Source organism: Amblyomma americanum, chromosome 11, assembly GCF_052857255.1.
Source record: "Amblyomma americanum isolate KBUSLIRL-KWMA chromosome 11, ASM5285725v1, whole genome shotgun sequence".
Taxonomy (NCBI): Eukaryota; Metazoa; Arthropoda; class Arachnida; order Ixodida; family Ixodidae; genus Amblyomma; species Amblyomma americanum.
In genome coordinates this window covers 86,410,958-86,426,211 of record NC_135507.1, presented here as the reverse complement: position 1 = coordinate 86,426,211, position 15,254 = coordinate 86,410,958, and positions in this window count along the sequence as shown.

Genomic DNA, 15,254 nt, shown 5'->3' with positions numbered 1-15,254 from the left:
TGCTGCGAGTCACGTGATGTGTCAAGTGGTTACTTACGCATCTCCGCTTCTCCTGTTCAACGTCACTCGTGCGGACGCAGCGAAATCGGCGCCGCTAGGCTAGTAAAGCTTTTGCTTCAAAATGTTGTCAAGCGGAAGTGAACTGGAGTCTGTTCGGTCGGGAGCCGGGCCCTCTGCTTCTTCACACATGAGGATGTTACGAGGATAAACAGAGGATTTGTACAAGAATGTCGCACAGCAGTGCGTGCAAAAGACATTAAAAGAGAACTTACTATTACGTGCCACAAGTCAGCGTCCCGTATTATTATGGGCGATGACGTGTAATACAGCTGCATGTGATGTCTCGTGAAAAGCGTGCCGATGTCAGCGTAATGGTGCGCCAAGGAATCCCCAACCGACCGCACGGACACTTTAAAACTGTCGCGCCGTGCTTGCATGGTGAACTTAAGTGATCCCAAGTTCCGGAAGAGGTCATGAAAATGAAGTTTATGAAGAGAGGCTGGTTAGCCATAGCTACACACGCTTATTGAATACAAAAAGCGAAGTTTATTTGACCGCAGACGAGAACTCAATGTGAACAAAAAAGGGTAAATGGAAGCACATAATATATCTGGCCGAGACAATTGGTTACAAAACCAACTGGTGACGAACATCAACACGAGCTTTTAACCCGCGTTGAACAAAAGCCGAATCAAGAGAAGTTAATTGTACAGTGAAACAATTATTACAGAATTGACAGGCAACCCAGAGGGGACAAAGAGGTCATGCACATTTGTATACATGTACTGTACATACATATATATTGTCACGTAGTGGTGACGGCAGTCGAAGCAGCGATGAAGACGGACGAAAGGGTCTTCTAAAAGAAAACTGTTCATTGGGCTGACTTGCACCCAAAATGGACTGAATCACTCGGCGGCGGCGAAGCGACAAGCGTGCTCGGCGGTCGTCGAACAGAATGCCCGCCGCTGTCGGCCGTGCTCAATTTAAAGCTGATAGCGAACTTTCGAGATAAAGAGCGCAAAGTTACTAGAACATTCCGGAACAACGCAGAATCTGCTCTGCCTGGCTGCTATCAATCGAGATAAATCTAGTCGCGTCTTGCGTCCCAAACAAAGCGATAAAGTGGTGTCGCGGCAGATTTGAAAAACGAACAAACACTGCAAATATTCGCGGCATTACTCCCCTCTCAAAGAAGCATCGACCCGATGCATTAAAACAAATAATGCGACTAGTAAGGGAAAAAACGGATCTTGCAAAAATAGAGCATGGAAATGCAGCGGACTTTAGCGCGCATAATACGGCTTCAGACGGACAACATGGACAACTTCTGGTCGTACGTGGCGTCGCTAGGATGCCGTCATTGCGTCAGGGATGACTTCATAATCCAGTTCACCCAGCCGACGAAGAACCTTGTACGGGCCGAAATAGCGGCGCAAAAACTTTTCACTCAATCCACGGCGGCGAATGGGCGTCCACACCCAGACTTGGTCTCCTGGCTTGTATTCCGCGTTGCGTCTTCGTAGGTTGTAGCGTCTCGCGTCGGACAGCTGCTGATCTTTGATCCGTAATCGGGCAAGCCTTCAAGCTTCTGCGCGTTTAAGGTAGGCGGCAACGTCGACGTTCTCTTCTTCTGTAACGTCGGGCAGCATGGCGTCTAGCGTGGTCGTGGCCTCCCTGCCATGGACGAGCCTAAAAGGCGTCATCTGGGTGGTCTCCTGCACTGCGGTGTGGTAGGAGAAGACGACGTAAGGCAGGATGACATCCCAGGTTTTATGTTCGGCATCCACATACATAGCGAGCATATCGGCGATGGTTTTGTTCAGGCGCTCGGTCAGTCCGTTGGTCTGCGGATGGTATGCAGTTGTCCTCCGGTGGCTGGTGTGGCTGTAGCGCAGGATGGCTTGCGTGAGTTCCGCCGTAAATGCTGTTCCTCTGTCCGTGAGGAGCACATCGGGGGCGCCGTGTCGAAGAAGAATGCACTCCACGAAAAATTTGGCCACTTCTGCTGCTGTTCCGTTCGGTAGGGCTTTCGCCTCGGCGTAGCGGGTCAGGTAGTCGGTCGCAATGATGATCCACTTATTTCCAGATGTTGACATTGGAAAAGGGCCAAGCAAGTCCATGCCAACCTGCTGAAAGGGCCTTGAGGGAGGTTCAATGGGGTTCAGAAATCCTGCTGGTCGTGTGGGAGGAGTCTTTTATCGCTTACAATCTCGGCATGTTTTCACATAGTGTGCGACATCGGCAGACAGTCGGGGCCAGTAATACTTGTCTTGAATGCGGCGGAGAGAGCGAGTAAACCCGAGATGTCCAGCTGTCGGCTCGTCGTGTGAAGCCTGTAGAACTTCTTCGCGGAGACAAGTAGGTACAACAAGGAGGTAGGCTGTTTTGTTCGCTGTAAAGTTCTTCTTCACAAGGACCTCATTCTGCACACAGAAGGAAGACAGTCCTCGCTTGAATGAAGCGGGGGGTGAAGAAACCTTGCCTTCCAGGTACTCGATGAGGCCTTTTAGGTTGGGGTCCAAGCGTTGCTGCTGAGCAAAAGAGCTTGCGCTGATGGGTCCCAGGAAGGCGTCCTCATCGTCGTCCGGCGGCGGAGCATCTACAGGGGCTCGTGAGAGGCAATCGGCGTCAGTGTGCTTGCATCCGGACTTGTAAACGACGGTGACGTCAAACTCCTGGAGACGCAGACTCCATCGAGCGAGTCGGCCAGAGGGATCCTGCAAATTGGCAAGCCAGCAGAGCGCGTGGTGGCCGCTGACCACCTTGAACGGCCGTCCGTAGAGGTAGGGGCGGAATTTCGACGTAGCCCAGATGATGGCAAGACACTCCTTCTCAGTGGTCGAATAGTTAACCTGGGCCTTGGAAAGAGAACGGCTAGCGTATGCGATGACCTTCTCCAGCCCGTCACTTTTTTGAACGAGAACGGCACCTAGGCCCACGCTGCTTGCGTCGGTATGAACTTCAGTGTCGGCGTTTTCATCAAAATGCGCGAGGATCGGTGGGGACTGTAAACGACGCTGAAGTTCCTTGAAGGCTTCTGCTTTCGGCGCTTCCCATTTAAATGGCACGTCTGTTTTAGTCAGTTGGGTCAGGGGCCCGGCGATGCGCGAAAAGTTTTTCACAAATCGTCGGTAATATGCGCAAGTCCGAGAAATCTGCGCACTGCTTTCTTATCGGCCGGCGGTGGAAACTGTTCAATAGCAGCTGTTTTCTGCGGGTCCGGGCGTACTCCCTCCTTGCTAACGATGTGGCCTAGAAACAGTAGCTTTTCGTAGGCGAAGTGGCACTTCTCTGCCTTCAAGGTTAGGCCAGACGACTTGATGGCGTCTAGTACAGTTCGAAGTCTTTTGAGGTGCTCTTTAAAGTTCGAGGCAAAGACAACGACGTCATCTAAATATACCAGACAAATTTGCCACTTCAGGCCTGCCAGCACTGTATCCATTACTCGCTGAAACGTCGCCGGTGCAGAACAGAGACCAAGTGGCATCACCTTGAACTCAAACAGCCCATCCGGAGTTATGAAGGCTGTCTTCTCGCGATCTCTTTTGTCGACCTCAATTTGCCAGTAGCCGCTCTTGAGGGCCATCGATGAGAAATATTTGGCGTTGCAGAGGCGGTCCAGTGTGTCGTCGATGCAGGGGAGGGGGTAGACGTCCTTCTTTGTTATGTTGTTCAAGCGGCAGTAATCCACGCAGAATCGAAGTGCGCCGTCTTTCTTTCTCACTAGAACAACCGGCGACGCCCATGGGCTGTTTGAAGGCTGGATGACGTCGTCGCGAAGCATTTCTTCGACTTGGTCCCGGATGGCTTGTCGTTCTCGCAGAGACACACGGTAGGGGCTTTGACGGAGAGGTCGGACGTGTTGATCCGTTATAATGCGATGCTTGGCAATTGGCGTCTGTCGCACCTTCGGCGATGTCGAAAAGCACTCACTGTAGCTTTCTGTATATATACTCATATGCATACAGATGTATCACACACACACATACAATGACAACCAGGCTGCATCGGCTAGTTGGGTCGAAGAAGCAAATAATAAAATGGCATGACAAACCACCCGCTGAACTGCTATACATCGCACAAATATCGCTAACACAAACACACAAATACTATGCTAACCCACAAGCCACTCTCTAGAAAGGTGTGGGGGGGGGTGTAGATAAAAAAGGGGAGGAGTGACAACCCACAAAGTTATGTGGATGTAATTTGGTGCCCGTATGTGCACAAAAACCCTGCAGTTGTCAGTAGGCTGTCGCGACTAGGTACAATCGGCCTCTTTCGATTTTAATGAAGCGTGTGTGCAACCTGCGAAGGAAGGCGGCCTCTCCCAGCACAACTAGTTCACTGTTCAAGTGTTCGCCCATCTGACGGCGGAAGCGCAATAGGATGGGATGCATGGCTCGCTGCGGGCGCCTGCGCGAAGCAGCTATTTCACTCAGCTGCCAAATCACATATGTGCCTAGGCACATAAGGAAGTCCCTGAACGCGTCTCACCTGCGCGAGCGAGCTCGCAACCGGACGTTAAACATACTCGACAGCAATCGCCATAAAAACACGCGCCACCACGCACTCGAAGAGGGCGTGGTCGAGTGTCTCAACGCTCCGGTACTGGGGGCAAGTGTTCGACGGTGTAACTCCCCACACTGACAGGCGATCCGCGATTGGCCAAAGTCGCCAACCCCGGGGCCACCCGCAGTCCCGTACATGAGCGGGCAGGTGAGAGGAAGTTAGTTGCCTCCACCTAGCCGCTTGGCTTCGCCTGAGGTTCTCGACCGTCAGGCGACTCACAGCCAGCGTTTCTCTAATGCGGACAGGGACCTACGCCAGATGTCTTCATCCGGTAGTGCGGCCGTGAGCTGCTTGAAAGCGCCTGAGACATAGGTATAGGGTGCCGGCGGGTTCACGGCTCTCGGGTCTGAGTACTGGGGGTCCGGTTGAAAATGACGGAGGGAGATTTCCAAGAAACACTGCCCCAAGTGGTGTCCTGCACACGCCTGGTTTTCTGACAATGGTAATATTTCACGTACTGCAAATACCTCAAATACAGTGGTCGGGTAGGAAGGCCGAAGCCGCCCATGCTTCGCGGTAAACGAGTCAGCTGACGGGCCAAGGCCTCCGTCCTGCCTTCCCACAGACTCGCGCCGCACACTGAGGCAAATCTACACCGAAAACGGCCCGGAGGGTGGGGGGGGGGTGCTTGCGTTGTGCCCTACATAAAACAGTGCAGATCACACACTTGTTTTTATTATAAAAACTCGCTCAGACAGGGAAAGCCTGAACTTTAAGGCAACGGTAATGCGGTGCGCCGCTGTGCAGCGAAGTTCTACCCAAGTTCGTGGCGACACTTCTCCTGTGGGGAGAAAGGTTACGCCGAGGACCTTCAGCCTTTCAACCTACTGCAGGCCGCTCGGCACTGCATCCGGGAACGGGCGCAACCGCATTGCGCTGCACTTGCCGGGGTTCAAACGCACGCCGGAAAGATCACTGTAGGCCCTGAACAGCCGAAGGAAGGCGACGCACCTGTACGTATCGCGCAGAAAGAGCGACATGTCGTCCGCGTATGCCGACACCCCGAGCTGCCCCTGGAAAAACAGAGGTAATCCCCTAATGGTGGACGAGGCTATGGAAGGGCCAGTGAAAGTGGGCACCCCTGCCGGATACCTCGTGTTACATTTATGTGGCCCCTAAGGGCTCCCTTGATCGTCACCCTGACTTCAAGGTCTCTGTACAGGGCGCGCAGCAAGCGTACGAAGGGCTCCTGGAAGGCCAATTGCGTGGGCACCGCGAAGAGGTACTCATGTTCTACACGGTCAAACGCCTTTGCTTGGTCTATACACAAAAGGCAGCCGGCAATGCTGGTTCGCTGAGTATATTATAAAACATCTCTCGTAAGAGAGACTGCAGAGAAAATGGACCTAACAGTTATGCTGCTAAACTGCGACTGCCCTATTATGTCGGGAAGTACCGCGCTGAGCCGTTTGGCCAGCAGGGCGGCGACTAGTTTATAGTCGGCGTTTAATAGTGTTACTGGGCGCCAAGCCCCGCAGTCGGAGCCCTGCCCGTTTGCTTTTAGGAGGAGGACAACCCGCCCGTCTGAAAATGACCGGGGTGTCTACCCGACTCTAAAAAATCATTAATCATCTCGAATAGGGCATATTTAACTTGACGGAAAAATTTTTGATAAAAGGAGGCAGGAATGCCATCGGGCCTGGAGCCGAATTTGTCTTCAGCCGCAGTAACAAGCTTCTCATCTCATCCGCGGTCGCGAGCGCGCACAACATGCTGTGTGCCTCAGGCTTCACTGATGGGAGCCGGCACAAAAGGTGCGCAGCTCGCTTTAGAAACTATCGTCCCTGCGCTGTACTCCGTCTGTCGCGAAAAGTGATTCAAAGTATGCTGTAAAGGTTGCCTCGATTAGACCCGGATCGGCGGTCTCTGAGCCTTCCTCCAAGGTCACAAATGGTACGCGTGCCGGGGACTCGTCCGGCATAGTAACACACGTACATGCCGGAGCACCGAGGGGTCGTACACCGGCCTGCCCCTGGTATGCGCGAGCCTCGCGGCTCGCGATGACTGCCGCAATAGGGTGTCATATCTAACTCACAGCTGATTTCAGTAATCGGGCATTGCGAAGGAGACGTTTCTGAGTCAGTTTAAGAAAATTTTAATTTTCCGAAAATTTCTACATTTCTAAAGACTCGATCGTTACACATGTGGTCTGGTTTCCAAGGACATCACAAGGAGCCATCATTGTACAGGTATCACATATATGCAAACGTCATTTCAGTGAACAATTCGTGGTTTCTACACGAGCTGGCTTAAAGCAGCTTCATTATGCGCTTAAATGGAATACAAGGAAGGAAAAAATGAGCAACGCTCGCCAAACTTCCGAATACGGAAGGATGGGCGTGGACACACCTCTATCGCTAACAACAATGAACCTTGTTGACCAGCGGAGGAGGACGGCCTCCTCACCCAACGCGACGTGTTCTTCATTCAACTATTTCAGCGTCAAAGTTCTAAAGTGGTACAGTAAATGGAACATTGCTTTCTGCAGGCGTCCACGCAAGACAGCAAGTCCCCTTCTTTTCCAGAGGACATAAGCGCGCACAAACATTATTGATTCAACAAAAAGAAATTGCGACTCTGCCACCGCATGCGCACCTGGAACATGCGCGCTACCAAGCGCCAGAAATTGCGTGGGCATTCAAAAACAGCATAGTTCATAGTTTCAGTTCGACCGCATTGCGGACATGAGGCGGAGGACGCCGCGCCCCACGCCGCAAAGAAGTCAGCTGTGGTGACAGTTCCCATTCGCGAAGCCAGGTAAAATTGGATACATCAGCGAGGAGAGATGCAAATTATCTTTGTTTCCGCCTTTTGCGCACTTTCCTGCGCTGGTCAACGTTCAGGGTGAGAAACGAACATATGCGCAAATTTCACTCGCGGACAATTCCTTCAAATCACAATCAAGAAGTGTAGCTTCAAGAAAATGTAAGGATCTCACTACATATGTATAGAAAGCTGGTGACTTTTGAGCCGCAGGGCCTTTCCAACTTGATAATTCAAAGAAGCGACACGATGTTTCCATCAAATTGGCGGTGAGTGCTCTTCCTCGGTACGCTGTGTCTGAGATAAGATCCCACATAGCCCTTAAAGCCAATACACAACACATAACTTCAAGATCCGGGATGCTGAAGCCACCCTTGTCGGTGGGCAGGCGAACAAAAACTCTTGCAACGCTCTCTGCGTGTGCATCCCAAAAAAAATATCCATACGCTGTGGCAAGCCTCGGGAGGATGCGCCGAGGAGGGCGCGCTTTGCTGCGACGTGGAATAAAGAAGCTATTATGCTTGTTCTGATAAGGTAAGCTTGTTCAGAGAAGGGTAGGTCGAAGGATTTTGCAACTTCGATACGCTGATCAGCCTTGCGTTTTATTTCATTCCAGGTGGCTCAGGCTACTTCACCGGAGGCGAGCAACGTGACGCCAAGGACTTTTACGCCACCTACCCTTTTAATATCATCGGCAATTTGGTCATTGAAAGATCCAAAGCGTAACGCCTGGCTTTTAGCTTGATTGAGACGTGCACCTGACAGGCAACTGTAAGTGTGAAAGAGTCTCAGAAAGGCTCTTATAGCTGTCAATGTTTCTAATAAACTGAGAAATATCATCAGGATAAGCTGCTACTTTAACCTCGCCCATGCCTGGGAGAGGAAAGCCCCGTATAGACTTGCAACTTTAAATTTATTGAAACAGCGGTTCTATGCAAAGGACGAAAAGAACTGATGAATGTGGACAGCCCTGGCGTATTCCACGGCTCACTGGAATGGGGTCGGTTATCTGATCGTTGACTGCGAGGCTTGCTACTAAGTCGATGTACAACAATCTCAAGACGTATATCCGACGCCTTGGGAAGCAAAAGCAGTCTAGTGCTATGAAAAGGTAGTCACGCTCAACGCGTTCAAAGGCTTTTTCTTGATCTAGGGAAACACAATCTCCCAAAACCTGTGTGCAAGTAGCAAAAGTGAACAAATTGCGGGTTAAAGCTAGTGACGAAAAAATTGTGCGTCCTGACACACAACATGTCTGAGCATTGCTTATTATGTCAGGAAGAGCTTAGGTTATGCGATGTGTTAATATTCCAGCTAGTGTTTTATAATCGTAGTTGAGGAAGGAGATAGGCCCCCAAGCTTTTTGATCGGACGGCACACCACCACTCTTTAGAAGGAGCGCTATTCGACTCTCGCGAAAATATTGCGGCCGAAACCTGTCGACAAGAAGGTCATTGAGCATGGACAAAAGATGAAAAAGTAACTCTGTGAAGAATGTTTGGCAAAAAGCAAGTGGTAGCCCCTCTGGACCGGCTGCTGTGGAGGCGTTCATCCCCTGGAAAACCAGGCGAAGCACTTCCAGCGTGACTGGATTACATAGGCTGTCGCGGCGCTCTTCAGGTATGCAATCTATGCCTGAGCAAAATTCACGAGCCGCTACATTTAGATCGTTTATGCATGTGCGCTCAGTTGTAAAGAGGCGTGTCAAATGTTTAGTAAATACAGCATTGATGTCCTCAGCGCTATCTGACTGTTCACCATTCGGAAGTTCGACAAACGGGATGGTTGCTCGACCCTCCACGAAACCGTAGCGAACGCTGCGAAGTACTGCGGTGTCCGCGACTGGTCTACCACTAATATAAGTGTATGCTGCAGTTCGGGAGCTGAGGCGGAGCAGGAGTTCATAGCGTGCTTGTAGCGGAATGGAGTAATCCTGCAGTCTAAAACTGAGGAGCGCACCACGCTGCACAATGCGTGCCCTTCGAAGGGTCTTGTTAATTTCTGCAGTTAAACGTAACCTTCTATCTCTGCCAGCTTTGGTCACCTTGTCAGGCGAACTAGCGTTTAACTCGTCCCAGCTGCGTGGTTGTGCGAGATGACTTCACGTTTCTGCGAGAGCTTCGCGTAGGGTGGCCACACTTTCGGGGTCATGCACTAGTGTCATGTCCATTTTCCAAAAATTCCTCTATGGGGCGGGCTGACGAAAGTGCAGCCTCACAGATACTGAGAAATGGTCGGTTATGCGCGGAACATCTGCCGGAAAAGCCAGGACATCGCAAGTAGTCACATGGGAAACGGGAATTGGCGGAAAGTAGAAACGATCGAACCTGCTCATGTTCGAGCCCCCTTGCAATGTGGCAGCAAACTCGTTACTATGTAGTTCGACCCATGGGTTTATAAGGTTAAAGTTATGGATGGACTGTTTTAAGGCTCGCACACCAGTATACGTCTGGAATGTCTCCGACCGCTTACATTCCTGTAGGAATCCTCGACGCAGTTAAAATACCCTACTATAAAGGTTGGATAACCATCTAGCACGAAAGAATCGAGAGAATAAAAAAACTCAGATGCAAAAGAACGTTGGGCTGGAGCATATACTACAAGCGCTCTTAATCGCCTTCCATGAAGGTTAAAATCTACGGCTAGGGTGCGACCATCAAAGCCGTACGTGCAGAGGGCACCGCGGCAGAAATGTGGCTTGAGAAAGGCAACTCCAACGCCAGACATAAAAGAATCCGTAAGTGTAAAAAAGGCATCACCACAAAAGCGTCAACTAAAGGACTGAACATCATACGGTGAACTAAAGTTGCATTCTTGTAGGAAAAGAACATCCGCGCCGTGTGCTCTCACAAAGCCCACTATCTCCCTCTGCTTATCTACTAGGTTTCTAAAGCCCCGAGTATTCAGAGAGAAAGCGAACCGCCTGCATTGTAAGAAGAGAATATGCGAATATTCTCGAAACAAGGAAAAAAAGGTAAAACAAAACCTTAGACACTATTCTAAGATGTGTGCCCAGACTGCGTCGGGACACTAGGGATCTTGTGGGGCTAACTGGTGGTAGGCGAGCTGTCGCTTTCGGTCGTCTCGAGGTGTGCCCGTTTCATGGTTTTACGGTCGCAGTCCATGGCATCGTCACTCGCAGGTGAACCAACGACAGGGCCGAGTGGATGTTTCGAGTCCATTTTCCAAGAGTCGGTTAAAAGTCTGCTCATGCGCAGGATCTGTATGACACTAGCCGGCATGTCATGCCTGCCGGTCGGGGTGTCGCGTCCTGTGGCACGGGTCCCACGTCCAGCCGACTGGTGACGTGGCTCGGTGAAGTCCTGATTGCTGTGAACGCTGGAGCTGGTACTGGCCTCGCTTGTCGGCGAAGTTCTAGCGGCCAGTTGCAGAGTGCTCCTGCCTGTGCTCTCTCCGCTAGACTCGTCTGATGTGGCTGGCTGGAGTGCAGGGAATTTATGTGGTTCATCGGTGTCCTTGGTTGCTTGTGCATATTCTTGGCCTATCTTCTTATCGATAACCAAATATTCTGGGCCGGAAGCTTGATCTCAATCGCTCCCACTGGTGTCATCTGGTGCATCTGTAGCAGGGGTGGATACGACCTGCACTTCAGCAGCCGCGGCTGCAGCGAAAGATCATAGTCGTACACAGTCGACAGTGGCATGTGCCCCGGTGCACCTTCGGTGTAGCTCTTCACACCCCTCGGTGGTGTGCCCGAAAACGCCGCACCTCTAACAGCGGGGTGTGTGGCAATCTCGTCCGATGTGGCCGGCAAGGCGGAATCTTGAACACAACTTTTGCACACCGCGGTAGTCACACAAAACAGTGTGACCTTGGACCGAGATAAACTGTGGGATCGGGGTTTTCAATTCTATCCTCGCCGCTCTTATGCCTGTGCCGATTCCAGGGCGATCCTTGAAAACAGGCTGATGGACTTGCTGTACGTTACCGTACGCTGATAATGCTGCCGCGACTGAAGCGTGAACCACCCATAAAGGTACTCTAAAGACTGAGAGGTGAACAATCTCGGGTCCAACACTTACTACAGGTACTCCATTGAGCAGAATGGCTCTCTTGTTCTTTATCATTGATGCTGCGGTTTAACGTGCACTGACAGCGCACATCACACGGGCCCCTTAGCGTTTTTCCTCCATAAAAGCGAACCCGACCGCGGCGACTGAGTTTTTATGGAGGAAAAACGTTAAAGCGCCTGTGTGCTGTGCGATGTCAGTGCACATTAAAGATCCCCAGGTTCCGCAATCCTGGCGTCACGCCAAAATCTTATTCATACCCAAACCCCACAAACCCCTTACACCTGAAAATCTTCGTCCATCTCACTAACATCATGTCTGGGCAAGCGTTTTGAAGAATTTCGCATTCGCCCGACTCACCCAACACATGACGGAGCAAGACTTCTATCCGCACAGCATGGTGGGCTTCCGGATGCCATGCTCCAGCTCACACAGGATATTTTTGACCCCTCATACCAGGCCACACAAAAGCTGTCCTCGTCTTGGATCTCTCCAAGGCCTTTGATCGCCTAGACCACAAAGCGATCATTGCGGCGCTCTCCCCCTTGAACATAGGTGAACGTATGTTCACCTATATTCAAATATTCCTTACTACCCGCACGGCCGAAATTCACTTCGGTCCCCACACATCCCATCCATACACCCTTAGTGGGGTTGGCACCCCCCAGAGATCTGTACTCTCCCCTTTCCTTTTCAATGTCACACTCATCCACCTTGCCCGCAAACTACAAACTATCCCTCACCTTCGGCCCCGCCGCGGTGGCTCAGTGGGTAGGGCGCTCGACTACTGATCCGGAGATCCCGGGTTCGCACCCGACCACGGCGGCTGCGTTTTTATGGAGGAAAAACGCTAAGGCGCCCATGTGCTGGGCGATGTCAGTGCACGTTAAAAATCCCCAGGTGGTCGAAATTTTTCCGGAGCCCTCAACTACGGCACCTCTCTTCCTTTCTTTTTTACCCCCTCCTTTACCCTTCTCTTACGGCGAAGTTCAGGTGTTCAACGATATATGAGACAGATACTGCGCCATTTCCTTTTCCCCTAAAACCAATTATTATAATTATTATACCTCACCTTCGGCATACACTCTATGCCGATGATATCACTCTATGAACCACCGATGGCAGTGATGGAGACATAGAGAATACTCCGCAGTCGGCAACTACCCTCACCCAAACACTTGCGCGGAGTATCGGACACTCATGCTCTCCGGAGAAGTCGGAGATCCTCATACTCCGCCCCACAACTCGAAACTGCCCCACAGCCCCCATAACCGTGAAACTGGAAAACCGGTACATCCCGGAGGTACACACTCTCCGGGTACTGGGCGTCCACTTCCAGAATAACGGAAAAAGCACTCTCACCGTCCAGAAACTCAAGCAGACGGCGGTGTCGATATCCCACCTAATCCGCCGTTTTCTGGACACCACCGGGGCATGAAGGAACATGACCTATGTCGTCTCATTCATGCCTTCGTCCTCAGCCGCTTTCTCTTCACGCTCCCCTACCTGAAACTCCAGGCCACAGCAATCTCCACCCTGGATGCCATGTTCCGAACAGCATTTATGACAGCACTAAACCTACCCCTAAATACCGCAACCCAAAAACTCTTCCAGCTAAGCCTCCAGAACACGATAGGTGAGATTATCGAGGCCCATCGACAGACACAATACATACGTCTCGCGAGAACCACCACCGGCAGACACAACCTACACACCCTCGGCATCAGGATACCGGCCACAGATCCCACACAGCTCCGGGTGCCCCAACACATTCACCGCGAACTACTTATTAAACCTCTCCCTAAAAGCATGCACCCCACCTACCACGAATCCCGCCGCAGAGCTCGAGCACGGGCGCTCCACAGAAACTATGGCATGGAACCGGATGCCGTGCGGGTGGATGCCGCATGCACAGGCGAGGACGTGGATGCAGCCATCACGAACCCCTCCCTACAACCGATTGCAACCCCTCACATATCCCCCACTGCCACTTCGAAGGAGGCTGAAGAGGCCTCAATTGCCCGAGCCATCACGCGCACGGAGGCCCAGTATATACTATCGAACACTAAAACTGCCATACTAAATTTTGCTTTCGGGCGAGTCCACGTCCATGCATTTCGCATACTGAACCCCCTCGCCGCACACCCGCCCCGCCACATGGAGTTCATATCGGTTCCTGCCCAGTCCGTGAATCCTGGAAACGAGACTGCCAACACTTTAGCCCCAGGTTCTCTCAACCGGGCATCCGCGGCCACCGATCTGGGGTTCTCACGGGAGCGCATGCATTCCTTCAGTGAACTGACGCAGGCCTGCAAAGCTGATCGTCGGCTGTACCCGCCACACCATCCCTCCATCGACAATTATCATCAGACACTTTGCAGGCGGCTCCAAAGACGCACCTTACCCTCCCCTTGTATACGCTCGCGCTATTACCAAGTCCACACAGACCCCTCCTGTACCCTCTGCCACTACTCCAAAGCCACGCTCGATCATATCATTTTCCTCTGCCCGGCGGATCCTCCCCCGCGGGGCCTGGAGCACCTTACCACTTGGGAGGCTTGGGAGATCCTACTGCGCTCCTAGCCGCCGCGGTGGCTGAGTGGTTACAGCGCTCGGCTGCTGGCCCGAAAGACGCGGGTTCGATCCCGGCCGCGGTGGTTGAATTTCGATGGAGGCGAAATTCTAGAGGCCCGGGTACTGTGCGATGTCAGTGCACGTTAAAGAACCCCAGGTGGTCGAAATTTCCGGAGCCCTTCACTACGGCGTCTCTCTTAGCTTGAGTCATTTTGGGACGTTAAACCCCCATAAACCTAAACCATACTGCGCTCCGAGGACCCGGCCAAGCAAGCCATTGCCACAGGCCGGATTGCCAGCGTCATGAGCCTCCGGGACACGAACGTTTGAGTGCATTGAGGCCGTGCGGGGGCCCAAGGACCTTTGCGTCCTAAACTTCCCTGTATGTAATAAAATTTACACCACCACCACCCAGGTGGTCGAAATTATTCCGGAGCCCTCCACTACGGCACTTCTCTCTTCCTTTCTTCTTTCACTTCCTCCTTTATCCCTTCCCTTACGGCGCGGTTCAGGTGTCCAACGATATATGAGAGAGATACTGCGCCATTTCCTTTCTCCAAAAGCCAATTATTATTAATATTATTATTGTAATATTATTACTATTATTATTGTCCGAAGCGGCCGCAACGCCAAACTTTTCTCCTCCCATTTGTTGGAGCGACTTGACCCCTGCTGGGTCGGTGACAATTTCTAAGGCATCGATGATGTCGTCGACAGTGCTGCCTTAAGTCGACAGTGCTGCCTTCAGGCACACTCGGGAAGAAGCAGTGCGCCTTGGGCAGCGGTTAAGCGAACGCCATCGCGTGGCAGGGCGGAGCCCTGGCTCCCACGCACGGAACGAGGCTGTGGTGCTTGGCGGTTGGAAACTGGGCCGAACTCCTAGACGACCCGGCAGGCGTCATCCGGAGTTCGCCTTGAAGCCGAAGATCGCGGCACAAACGGGCAGAGTAACGGCACTGATCGCCGGTGACCCAGCACCAGGTAAGAAGGTGTGGTAAGCAGGTAAGTAGGTAGGTAGGTGGGTGTGTGTGTCCATTATGACACACTCTTCGAAAATGCACACACAGCAAACAGAGCCGATCCACAACTGCCTAGACACGCCATGTTAATGTATTCAGCGGCCAAAAAAGTAATCGTTTAGCAGAAAGTTTTAGTAAGTTAGCGCAAAGACTTTTTCTTTAAAGCATGCCCGCAGCCTCGATGACACTGTGCTACAGTCGTTGCAGCGAAATGTTTATCAAGCTGTAGAAAGAAATTTATTTTTGAGAAGAATAATGATTACTCTTGTTGTTGTGTAATGTATTGTATAGCGCG